This window comes from Cricetulus griseus, chromosome 8 (genome assembly GCF_003668045.3).
Source record: "Cricetulus griseus strain 17A/GY chromosome 8, alternate assembly CriGri-PICRH-1.0, whole genome shotgun sequence".
Classification (NCBI taxonomy): Eukaryota; Metazoa; Chordata; class Mammalia; order Rodentia; family Cricetidae; genus Cricetulus; species Cricetulus griseus.
The window spans coordinates 92,475,551-92,488,751 of NC_048601.1; the positions used below are offsets into that span (position 1 = coordinate 92,475,551).

Consider the following 13,201-nt stretch of genomic DNA (forward strand, 5'->3'; position numbering starts at 1 on the left):
ACCGACCTCATCTCAGTCTGATCAGCTGATCTTAAATGGATGATGCAAACACTACACTCAGCCTGTGATGGAAACAGCATAGAGAGCCCCCACCAGTGTCACCTCTCTGGTGAGATGCCCTGGAAGGAAAGTCAGAGCCTCTTCTAAAAATATTCCAAGCCTCTCTCTCATTGGCTTCCCCACCACCTCTACACAAAACTATCAGGTGGTCAAGGTCAAGTAAACCCTGTGTTTGGCTCTCAAAGTATGTCATGTTACCAGAGGCTTACCCACACTTCCAGGTGGGTCATCCTGGGCCACTCTTATTCATAGTACTGCCCAACACCAGCTCACCTTTCTCTTGCTTATGAAAACTGATGCTATTGCTAACACTATTAATCACCATCCCATTTTCACCACTGATACTTGAAGTTTTAAAAACTGCCTTCCACTCTTTTAGAGCTTTAAGGTTTGAAAATCCATCTGTTTTTCATTTTCTGCACTCCACCCCATCCCTGCCCGGCTGCCTTCACCCATCCTAGGGCACGCTCCACTTGGAATTGGTTTCTACACGATGTTCATGATAATATACCGGGGAGCTTTAACCAGGACTAACGAGGAGTAACCACCCAATCCAGAAATAAAGTCCTCGGAGGCATTGAGTATGGCAGGCATCAAACACATGTAGACTGTGACTCACCATGGGGACTTAGTAAATGATGGCTGCTTCTGAATCCAAATGTTGCCGAACAGTAATTTGCAGTAACACAGGCATGCAGAGATGCCTTAAGCCAGCATAGCATGAAAAGATAGGAATTAGTCATCAAGGAAATGCAAATTAAACCCACAATGAGATAGTACTACACACCCACCCAGTTAGCTAGGATTTAGAAGAATGATAATTCAAATATTGGCAAGAATGTGGAGCAACTGGAATTCTCATATTCCACTGTGGGTGTGTAAGAGGTACAAGCACTTTGGAAAGCCATTTGGCAGAATGATGCAAAGGAGAGAATGTGCTGATCTAACAGCCAGCGTTTCCACTCTTGGCTGTGTATCCTGGAAGTGAGTGCACACATGTACCAGAGGCATGCACAGGAATGCCCCCAAAGACATTCTCTGTCACAGTCCCCTTCCCAGTGATTAGAAACCACCCAAATGTCTCCAAATGGTCCAATAAGCCAAAGAATACTCATATAGGAAAATATCATGCAGCAATGAAAATGAACAAATTAGAACTACAAAAAACAGGAACTCACAAACACAATATTGAGAAACAAAGCTAGAGCTGAAAGTTTAAATTCCATATGATTCCACTCTGTGGAATTTAACAGACATAGACAGACTAAAGTGGCCCTTTGGGGAGGGGGTGGAGAAAATGGCTGGGAATAGGTCCAGCTGAGCTCATGATTGGTTGGTGGTGTTTTTCTTGACCTGGTTGCAGAATGTCGCCTGTAACAATATTGAATTAATTGTATTTTTTGGCTTTTCTTTTTTTATTGTATATATTGTACAGTAGTCCCACTGCCTCATCTGAGGTTTTGTTTTCTAACTTTTCAGTTACCTGTGGTCTATGCTAGCCTGAAAATATTAAATGGAAAATCCTAGAAATAAGTACAAGTTTTAAACTTTGAGCCATCTGAACAGCACAATGAAATCATGTGCTGGTCTACTTGTTACCACCCGGAACATGAAGCATCTCTTTGTCCAACACCATGCATCCTGTCCACCCTTTGCCCCTCGGGACCTGTCCTAGTTAGAATGTGGACCGTTTCAGGATCACAGGCTTGGGCTCAAACAACCTTCATTTTATTTAATAATAACCCATCATGTATAAATGTAGTGATGCTGGCAATTTTATTACAGCATATTGTTACAATTATTCTCTTATTAGATTATTGTTGTTCACCTCTTAATATGCCTAGTTTATAAATTAGACTTTATCATAAGTAAACTTGTATTGAAAGAAAGAAACCCATAGTATGTATAGGGTTTGATACCATGCTCATATATATTGGCATCCTCTGGGGTGGGTGATGTCTTGGAAAACATCCTCTGTCAGGAAAGCAAGGGATTACTTATTTCTTTCTTTTTTTCTTTTCTTTTCTTTTTTCTTTTTCTTTTTCTTTTTCTTTTTTTTTTTAGTTTTTCGAGACAGGGTTTCTCTGTGTAGCTTTGGAGCCTATCCTGGCACTCGCTCTGGAGACCAGGCTGGCCTGGAACTCACAGAGATCCGCCTGCCTCTGCCTCCCGAGTGCTGGGATTAAAGGCATGAGCCACCACCGCCCGGCTGTGTTTCTTTTTTTTTAAAGATATCTTTCATGGGTCTGGGTGTTTTACCTGCATGTCTGTGCACCACATTTATGTAGGGCTCACCCAGGCCAGAAGAGGGCATGAGATTTCCCAGAACTTGAGTTACAGAAGGTTGTGAGCAGTCATTCGGGGCTGGGAATTGAACCTGAGTCCTCTGAAAGAGCCGCCAGTGCTCTTGACCACTATGCTCCAGCCCTTGCGCTATTTTAAAATGTTGCAAGAGCAGAACTGGTGGGACCGACCCCGCTCTGTATAGCCTGCCTCACCTTGGTCCTTTCCTTTCATCTAGTTTCTCAGCTTAAGGCCATGTCTTCTTGTCCATGGTCTCCAGAGCTCCCTAGGACTGTCCTAATCACATCTCTACATTTCTTCTCTACCCTTCCCCATTTTCTTTCCAATAGCCCCTTTCTTTCTTAAGGATAGCCACTGAATCTTTGATAAGTTTTTGACAGCTGATCTTGCTGGTAAATCCAATACTGTAAAAAGATAACCCTTGGGTGACTTTAAGGCTTAGATTCATGGTCTAACCTAGAGAGGTTTTCAGAATGACATCCTTCAAATGACACAGAATAGCTGGCCAGACTATGTCTGTGTTGGGGTAAGAAAAGAAAGTGAAAGATTATGCACTTTGATTTTGCCAACACAGGGGGCTGAAAGAGAGAGAGAGAGGTGGGGAAGGGAGAGAGAGATTATGTGATGATGAGCTGTGTCACTTTTGCAGGTGAAAGAAGAAATAGAGGCTGGCTTCTTCTAACTGAACATGTGGTGATGTTCTGCTCTGTTTTGGACAATTATCTGGCATAAATATTGGGGTGTGGTGATGGTGACTAAGCAGATGAGAACAAAATTAAAACATGGAAGTATTATTCATATGATGGACTCCCTGGGCCTTCAGAAACCAGAAACAGTGGGCTTCCAGAGCTGCTAGAGGGTGTGCCTCTTCTTGCTATCCCGTTTATCCCTCTTTGTGTGGCTTGACTTGTGACCTCAGAGTCATCCGCCCTTCCTCCAGCGTTTATGCTTGTCCAGCTGCTTTGGGAATTGCATAGCACTCAGCAAGGCAGCCAAAGACGTGTATTCCTTGCTCCGAGCTGCCTCTGCTTTCTGACAGTCAACACATAGGAAATGCTTTTTGAAGATTAAAGCGGCACACAGTGAGATATAAAACTGAAGGTAACTGCAATACTTTGTTCTCATGAACAGAGTGAGTGGTGGGAAATGGGACATCTCACGTGATCCAGCCCTTCCCTTGTGGATGTGGAGGGAAGTGTGTGAATCTGAAAAGAAACTATAAAACAAACTGAGACAAGGGACGAAAACTGCTCATGTACTCTTTAACTTGTGTTTCTGAACTTCCTCTGTGGCCAGCATTTTTCTACTGCCGGGGACCCAAAGATGACAAACCACAGCTCAACTTCCTCTGGGGCAGTCATGGTTTGTCACATTTATAAACATATCGTTTCTGTTCTCTGGGTTCCCATCTGGCAGTGCAAACTGATACATAGTTTCATAGTTCTATATTGAACATTTTCCAGTGAGGTCTTTTGCTTGTCGGCACCAATGGGAGCTTCCCTGTACGATTCAGGAATACCCTTTAGAGAAGTTTGAGTAATAAATACATTGTCTAGGAGTAAAAGGAAGAATGTTGAACAGAAGTTCACTTAGGAAGAATTAACAACCAGCATGCGCAGTCTGATTTGCCTCCTTTAAAAAAATAATTTACACTTCCTCCTATTTGATTATAAAACTTAACACTGAGAGATGGCTCAGTGGTTAAGAACGCATGCTCAGAGCAGCTGAGTTCTATTTCCCACAACCATAGGTGGCTCACAAAAACCTGTAACTCCAGCTTCAGGGATACCCATGCCCCATGGGTACCTGCACACGCATGTTCATACCCCCCACATACATACATACATACATATATATACATAATTAAAAATAAATCTTAAAAAGGACAATGTATTATAGAACATTTAGTAAAGTGAAAGCATACAAAGAAGAAAACAAAGGTTATGATTTCTTTATGTTTCTGCAATGCTGGTTTGTCTTCTTGTAAAACTTCCTGTATCATTTATATAGCTTCCTATCTGTCTAACATGGTGAAGGAAATGTCTTTTTACCAGATCATAAATTATTTTTAAAAATATGATTTATGAAAGAGACATGATAATCTTCCCCTAACAATAGTTCTTCCAGAAGACAGTGGCTAATAATATATCTTAGAAGACAACGTGGGTATTTTCAGTTTTAATTACTTGAAAGGAACAGCTGGTTATTGGATGCTCTGCTTTGTCTTTATGGCTTGCCAGTAAGTACCCCCCCCCCAGGTCAGCTCCATTACTAAAAGACAGAGAAAGCACTTTCCCCTTCAAATCCTCATAATGACGGTGAACTTAAATAAGCTCTGCGTTTTTAACCCAGGGCTTCACACGTGCCAGGCCAATGCTCCACCAATGTGACCTGATGCTCTCTGTTTTCCATTGATATTATTTCTAGAAAAATTATGACCAACCTTGAAGGGTAAATTTTCTTTGCAAAATAATACCCATCTGTTTTTTTTTTTTTTTACTTTATCTGAGGACATAGCGAGAATCAACTCAGTTTCTTCTCCTACACCCTATGACACAGATCATGTTGTGGAATATTACTTTAACTATGTAACGGTGTGTTGCATTTGTTTATGCTGCATTTGTTTAATGATGAAAAGATGTGTTCCTGTGCCTGCCTAAGGCACCTGATTGGTCTAATTAAAGAGCTGAGTGGTCAATAGCTAGGAAGTAGAAGGATAGGTGGGCCTAGAGGGCAGAGAGAATAAATAGGAGGAGGAGTGTGTAGGCTCAAGAGAGGAGAGGAGAGGAAATGAGGGAGAAAGAAAGGGACAGCCAGGCAGCTGCCAGACAGACAGACACAGAGGAAGCAATAAGAGTAAGACATACAGAATGAAAGAAAGGTAAAAAGCCCGAGGCAAAACATAGGTGAAGAGAAACAGGTTAAGTTATAAGAGCTAGTGGGACAAGCATAAGACAAGGCCAAGCATTCATAACTCATAAGTCTCCACGTCGTGATTTGGGGCTGGTGGTCCGAGAAAGCCTGCTGCATATGGTTTCCACGATTCCCAAATATGTGTGGGCATTTCTCCCTACCGGCAAGCCAGTAAGCAGCTGTGCAGCAAACACCAGCTGAGGATCTTCTAATACACTTTGTTCTGACCGTTTTTCTACACGGAGATAGTATTTGATCCCAAAGGCCGAGTACTCAGATACCAGTACAAAATCCAGGCCTCCAAAATTTCTGACCATCTGACTCAAATTTGGAGGTCTCATAACCTCTTCTTTAGGCTTGATTACTTTGCTTAGAAACCTCAGAGAACTCGGGGAAACATTAATATTACTATGCTTGTTAGCTTCCTCGGGATATGTAAAAGCACGTATATAAGCACATAGACGAAGACATGCATGAGCAAGGAATGGAGGGCTCTCCAGGGCAGGAGCCTCTGTTCCCTTGCAGCTGAGGCATCGCCCTGCTGCACGCGCATGAGCTCTTGCTGACTTCTGCAAGCCTTCACACGTTCTGCTGTCCAGACTTTTCTGAAGCCTGCCCCTTTTCATAGGAAGCAGTTGCATAAGCACGCTTGAAGCATGGACAGTCATGTAGAAGTGTGATTGGGCAGCAAGGCATGACCTAATGCTGACTGACTGACTGACTGAGTGGGGAAACCCAGCAAAGCCTGTCTGTTCAGATTCTTCTTGGCTTCTCTGTGCAGCATTCTTTGCTTCTGGGTGTAGGACAGCACCCTGCTGAAATGGGGGCCCTAAGGATCTGCTATCAGTTGGAGAATGTGAGAGCATTTCTCCATGGCCAGCTCTAAGACAAAGACGGACAGAGATTAGCAATCATTTCTAATTTGTATGGTCTGCCTTTGGGAGAAAAGAGAGTAGTAGGTGAAAGAAAGCTAGAGGGGGTCAGAAAGAAAGATTTTGCTGAAGCCTGCATGAGTCCTAGCGTACCCCAACAGAATAACAAGAGATTGGCTTTCTCCTTTTCTCCTTCTCATGCCATTTCAAAGTCGTTTTAGAAGCCAAAGTCAAAAAGCCAAATACTTTAATTTTTTTGGCCTCAGTCATTTACAGCATAATCAGGGTTGTGAGAGTCATGAGCCAGGAATGAAGACAAAACTCCAAATGTGTCCACGCTACAGTTCGCAAATCTGGAAGTCTACTTAGTGAAAGACCGGATGAGATGTGTGGAATGCCTGTAGATGATGGAGATGGGGATCTTATGGGGCTGTGTGAACAGCTGCAACTTGACCTCCCAGATGTGGCATGCAGACGTGGGGGCGGGAGTGTGTGCAGAGTGAGCCAGTGCAGCTGTGGGAAACAGACTGTTTCACGGTCCCTTGAGAAAGGTCTTAGGTGGTCCCATCTTTATGATGGAGACTTGCTCTGCAACTGTCGTCCACACCCTCTGTTGTGTATGTCCAGTCTCTCCTTCCCAGCATCACTTTGCTCATTAACTTGTCCCACTGCTGGCTTCTGAAGCCTCTGCTACCCAGTGTTTTAGCTTCAGCCCCCACTGTGTGATTGATTTGATTAATTCAAGTTCTGAAAAGGTATAAGCAGTTATCACTGTTCCTGCTGTTGTGCAGTGTTCCTACAGTCACCTCTTAAGCTTTGCTGCCCCGGGCTATACAGTTCTGTGAAGTGGGTCATATGGGAGTCTGCTCTAGCATCTGGTACTGCAAAACCTCTCAATGCCCTTTAGGCACACTAAGATTTTAGATTGTAATATGTTTAACACACTAGTGAAGCAAAACTTGGACATATATTCTTACCGTTTCTTGTTTGTTTGGTGGTTTCAGACAGCATTTCACTTTGTAGCCCCTGCCGACCTGGTACTCACTGTGTAGCTCACGGTGGCTTTGAATTATGGCAGTTCTGCTCCAGCCGCCCCTGTGCTGAGGTTATGGGTGTGTGCCATCATGCCTAGCTTTCCCGCATTCTTAAAAGTAAAATTCTTTCTTTTCATTAAAAAGTCATGTTATTTTTTTTGTTTCCAGTCAGCTTCAATAGAAGTCCATTTTAGGAACCCATTTTCTTAGAGTTCCTGGGATTTCCTAAAATAGGGAAAATGTCCAACTGGTCTTCTCGCAGACCTACTTTCAGGTGGTAAAGCCATCTTACCAGTTTATGTGGGCTTGCGCTCCCAGACAGCAGAGACTAGCAAAGACAGGCAGGGGAGGGCATGGGATATGATGACTTTTATAAAGTAGTTTAAAAGCATTTCCCCTTTGAAACAGAATGTTCTTAGGCTCCCCCACCCTACTGTTTTGCTACTAAAATATAAATGGTTTTGTGTAGCAGTTAACTTATTATTAGACTCTTATTATTAGTTAATTTATTATTAGACTCTTATTATTAGAAACTAATGTGTACAGCTTGTGGTAAAAAGTAGTTGGCAAACAGAAATTTGTTCTTGGTTTGATTTTGACTTAGAGGAAGACTTACGTAGACTTTATATTAGCTTATGACTGTTGTAAAACAGGAAATGAAGCCTGGCAGTAAGCTATTTCTTCCTGAAGGAAGAAAACAAATTTATATAAAATATACTTAGACTTCAGTGTCTCTTCAGTCAATCCATCCACACAGTCGGAATGTAGCATTAGAGAACTGCTCTGATGTCATACCCTTGACCTCATCCCTACTCCCCAATTTCCTGGTTGACTGAGCAGGTTGAGTATTGGTAATTTTGGAACACATCCTAAGTGATTCTAGTAAGTAGACAGAACAGAGAAAGAATATTGTCTTCCTGCACACTGCGCTTGTACTCAGGGTACTCTGTTCACAGCCAAGATGCCAGGCTGTGACCAGCCATATTGCATCCAATGCCCTCCAAACATTGCTTGTGCTGGCCCTCTCTGTTATTTCCGCAGGCATGCCAAGACTTTCCTCCCCAGACCTTTTTTCCTGATTCAGACTACTCCCATTTTTTTCGAGATGCTGTTCAGCTGATACCTCCTCCAGGAAGCCTCCCTTATCATGTTAGGCTGGGGGGCTTGCTCCTCTGCAGGAACAATGCCTTAATTGTGTACTGTCTTGTGCCATCTCGTTTACAGTTGCATCAAAAGATTAACCATTAACTTTTAATGTTTGTTATCCAGCTACCTGTGCTGTAGGTTTCTAGCATTTGATTGTTTACGTGACGAGTCAAGAGCCTGTGCAATCCAGGAAGCTGGTATTTCCTCCCACCTTTCATCACTAATTCATTTGGTGTGCCTCAGGTCTTCAGCTCTTGGAATATGCCCTGGTTCTGTCCTTCCTGCCACTAGACACCCTGGCTCTTTAAAACAAGCCAACACATCAGTGGCCAGCATGGCCAATGGCCAGTAAAACTGATTGTGTTAGTGTATCTTCTTATGTATATCTTGTTTATCTATTTTATGACCCAGTTGGGTCTGGATTTCCTCCTCTCTCTGGGCCTTCATTCCCTTATTCCCCAGGGCTTGAAAGCAGAATTTAACTTTTCAGGTTTCCTGTCCCAGTGCCTTGGGGCTACACACTCCCATTTACCTATCCTAGGGGAGAGAAATGATCACTCCAGTTCTCTGCCAGAACCTGGGCTGATCCGTTAAGATTCCCATCTGTCTTAGTTAGGGTTTCTATTGCTGCGAAGAGACACTATGACCACAGCAACTCTTACAAAGGAAAATGTTTAATTGGGGCTCTCTTACAGTTCAGCGGTTCAGTCCATTGTCATCATGGCGGGACATGGCGGTGTGCAGACAGATGTGGTGCTGGAGAAGTAGCCGAGAGTCCTACATGTTTCAGGCAACAGGAAATGGTTGAAGACACTGGACCATATCTTGAGCAAATATAAGACCTCAAGGCCCATCTCTACAGTGACACACTTCTTCCAATGACACCCCCCTTATTCAAACAAGGCCACACTTCCTAATAGTGCTACCCACTATGAGATTATTGTGGCCACTTACATTCAAACTACCACACTGTCAAAGGAAATAGACTCATTCTACTCTGTTTTGAATTCTTACACTTTAAATGAAGCAACATTATATTGGCCGTGCTATTTCAAATTTCTGTTGAGCTGGACATGGGAGTGCAAACCTGGAAGCAGTGTCGGGAGGCAAGCTCAAGGCTACACTGTGAGACCATGTCTCATAAAGCCCCAAACAAATACCTCCACCCCACACTTCAGAGGGTTTTTCATCACCTATAGACCAAACTATAAACCTGAGGTGTTCAAATGGGATGTTATTAAGATTATATTAATACTGGAGTTCTAAGGCTGACATGATGGCTTACTGGTTAGAAGCACTTACCATACAAGCCTAACCACTTGAGTTTGATGTCTGGAACTCACATAGAGATGGAAGGAGAGAAGCAATTCTATAAAAATAATTATTTCCATGCACATGCTACAGTACATGGGCACCTATATACATGAACTGCCAGGGTCCATATTAGTCCTACACTGAGAGAGCCATCTGTTCTGGACTGATGTCTTTGCGGCTGTGATCAGAACCAGCCAAACAGCCCCAGGTCCCACCCTGAGTGAGGGAGTGTGGATGAGGGAGATCCTAGCTACACAGTGACGTTAAGGATGAGACAGAGACATCTGGTCATTGAAGGAGGGCTCTCAGTTAATACTGGAGATCACAGTTTATTCCAGCATCCTCTTAAGTTACTTTCCAAAAACGGGGGTACTTGTATCATGTATCATGTATAGAGCTGACATCAAATATTTCCTTTAACCCTAGAGATAGTCCTAGAATGTACTCAAGCCCTCAGGCATTCCATAATGACGTGTCTCACCAGCCTTCCAGCACTCCTCACTAGTCCTCAGGCAAGTCTTACTAGCCCTCAGGATGGCTGAGGATTCACCCAGGGCCTAGGTCTTTTGTTACACAAACTTGGAGCCCTTCTCCACCATGGCCAGGCCATCTGGAGGTAACCAGCTGACATCTAAAACATAACAGGAGATCTGAGCTCCTGGAATTGAGCTGAGGCCTATTACCCATGGTGCAGTACATGTGCATCTATGTACACACACACACACACACACACACACACACAGTTAAACAAACAAACCAACCAACCCCAAGATCCCCAATCATGTCATATTCCAAGTGCTGAATAAGCCATATTTAGTGAGTTGTTGACATTTTGGACAATACAATGGAGACTACATCACTGTGAATGGTGCTGGTGTAGGTTTTTCATAGGTCCATCTCAACTTTTTGCGGTAGGCTAGTTTGTGACTAATCATCTCTTTGTCTCAGGCATTTTTCTGTGTTCCCTGACCACTCTGTGCCCTTCCACAACTCTGTGACTTTGGATGGATGTGCTGTTCTCTTTTTGAAATGACCTTGACTTTTCTTTCTTTTTTTTTTTTTTTTTTTTTTTTTTTTTTTGGTTTTTCGAGACAGGGTTTCTCTGTGGCTTTGGAGACTGCTGGAAATAGCTCTTGTAGACCAGGCTGGTCTCAAACTCACAGAGATCTGCCTGCCTCTGCCTCCCAAGTGCTGGGACTAAAGGCGTGCGCCACCACCACCCAGTGAAATGACCTTGACTTTAAACTTTCTTTGGTACTGAATATTGAACTTGGGGCTAGCACATACTAGCAGGTACTTCACTGTGGAACTCCCTCTGCCCTTTTAAACCTTTACCTTGATCGGGGTCTTTCTAAGTTGCCCAGGCTGGCCTCAAGTTGATTATCCTTCTCCAATAGTTCAGAATATAGGCCTATGCCATCATCTTGTATCGTCTTCTCAGAGATGACGAAAACGTCTTCTCTGTGGAGTTCTTTGATTTTTCTTGCCGTGTATTCTTTTCACCCATTTAACGTGGTTCTGTTGACTTCAACACCATATTTTTATCATTATTTCTTATATATCTAACTATGCCTTTGGAGGGATAATCAATCCTGTTTTGGCAATGTGTTTAATGAAACCTAAAATGAGTTGATTGATTGTTATCTCTTTGGTATGTTTTAAAAAGTTGCTTAATGCATTGGGAGAATTTTTTCTCATATCTAGCATTAAGCTAGAATGTCTTACAGGTTGGAAGTTGGCTTTTTTTTTAAGTTCTTCTAATTTAACGAGATTAGAGTTGAGAGGACTGTAATAGCAGGAGTTTACAAGGTCAAATGTCATGGTGGAGCAGGCTCCGGGGTCGGTTTAATACTATCTTAAGGGGAAAGAATGTAGGGAAGATGAAAAATGAATTATGGAAAAAGTGGAGAAATATATTTGAATTTCTTTTTCTTAAGATAAAGATTTATTTTTTAATGTGTATGTGTGCATGGCTGAGTGTACCACATCGTGCAGGTGCCTTCTGAAACCAGCATATCCCCTGGAACTGGAGTTATAGGCAGCTGGAACCCTGATGTGGGTCTTGGGAACTGAACCCCATTCATCTGGAAGAGCACAGAGCGCGCTTAAGCTCGGAGACATTTCTCCATTCCCCTTTTGACTGTTAAAAATTTTAAGTGTGTGCGTGCGTGCGTGCGTGCGTGTGTGTGTGTGTGTGTGCGTGTGTGTGTGTGTTATGTGCACGTGTGCACAGATGCCTGCAGAGGTGAGAAGAAGGCAACCGATCCCTGGAAACTGGAGTTACAGAGGTGTGAACACCCCCTCCCCTTCCATATGGGTGCAAGAGCAGTGAGTACTTTTAACTCTTAAGTCATTTCTTTGACCCCCATATTTGAAAATTCGAACACTAAGGACAAAAGCAACGAATATAACAAAAGGGAAGGATCTTCATTGCTGTTTCTGAAAACGTATATTTCCCCCTTCCCCCTCAGAGGATCTGATCAAATTTTGATAGACTCTTATGAAATGATTTGAGTAATTAATTATCAGTTTGCTTTTCTTTTCTGATTACGTTTTACGGCGTCTGGTAAGGCTTAAAATTTCTTCTGAGAAGCCCTGGAGCTCTAACGGGCCACCACGAACCAACCCCACAGTCACTCATCTCCCCTGGGCGTTCCCTGGCCACGCCCATCGACCAGAGCACGCCCCAAGTCGCCCCCCCCTCCACTCCGAGTCCCGGCAGATTCCTATTGGTGAAGAAGTTGTTCTGGTCCCACCCTGGGGGCCGGTGATTGGCTGCCCGGGCGTGGGGCGGTGGTGGTTGGCTGTCTGGGGACGGGTCCCCGGCGGTGCCTGTCAGAGGCTGGCGGCAGCGGCGGCTGTCGGGGCTGGATTGTCAGTCAGAGAGAGGAGGGAAGATGGCTCGCCCGGACCCGCGCTGCTAGGAGGAGAGGGGCAGGTGGCGCGGCTGCTGGCGGAGCGCAGTCGCCCGGTCGTTTCGGTCGCGGTGGTCGCCAGGCGAGGCCGCGGTGGGTCCGGAGCTGCTCTGGTGAGTCCGCCGCGAGCCGCTCGCCGGCCCCGGGGCGCCGGGGCACCGACAACTTTCTTGGGTCTGGGAGGAGTGGGGCTGAGGCAGCGGCGGGCGGCGGGCAAGGACTTCGTCCTGGGGCGGCGGCCCGCGGCGGGTAACGGCTCCCGCGCGAGGCCGGGCGGCCGGGGCGGCCGGGGAAGCCGAAGTCGGTCGTTCTCGGCTGGGGCCGTGAGCTCGGGGCGCCCCGGGGTCGGCCTGTCGCGGAGTCCAGCGTAGCCTACGGCGGCTGCCCACTCACTCACTCGTCCCCGCCGCGCCCAGCGTCCGGCCCCACGGCCCACGCGGGCTCCGTAGACCCGGTGCTCTTGAAAGCCGTATTCGCCCGGGTCTCGGGTCCCGCGGGGCTGGGGGGTTCAGAGTGCCAGCCTGGTCCATCCATCACCCGGAGAGCTCGTCTTCTGCCCGCGCCGCCCTGGACCCTGGAGTTCCGCCGCCTCGGAGACTGCGGTGACCGTGCTCGAGAATCGTCGGGGTTTCCGCTAAACGTT

At 45.0% G+C, this 13,201-nt stretch overlaps 1 protein-coding gene across 5 annotated transcripts in view; it reads left to right on the forward strand.

The window, feature by feature from the left end:
- Positions 1-3,328: 3,328 nt before the first annotated feature.
- The window catches only part of Fam126a (family with sequence similarity 126 member A), a 79,239-nt gene continuing 69,366 nt past the window's right edge, over positions 3,329-13,201 (forward strand). For 2 of the 5 annotated variants that reach the window (XM_027429570.2, XM_027429573.2), the window contains exon 1: positions 12,548-12,671. The gene's annotated coding sequence lies outside the window, so the exon portion shown is untranslated. Of the gene's footprint in view, positions 3,466-12,538; positions 12,672-13,201 lie in introns of those variants that run through there. The other 3 variants (XM_027429572.2, XM_027429571.2, XM_035448925.1) reach the window with 3 other exon arrangements.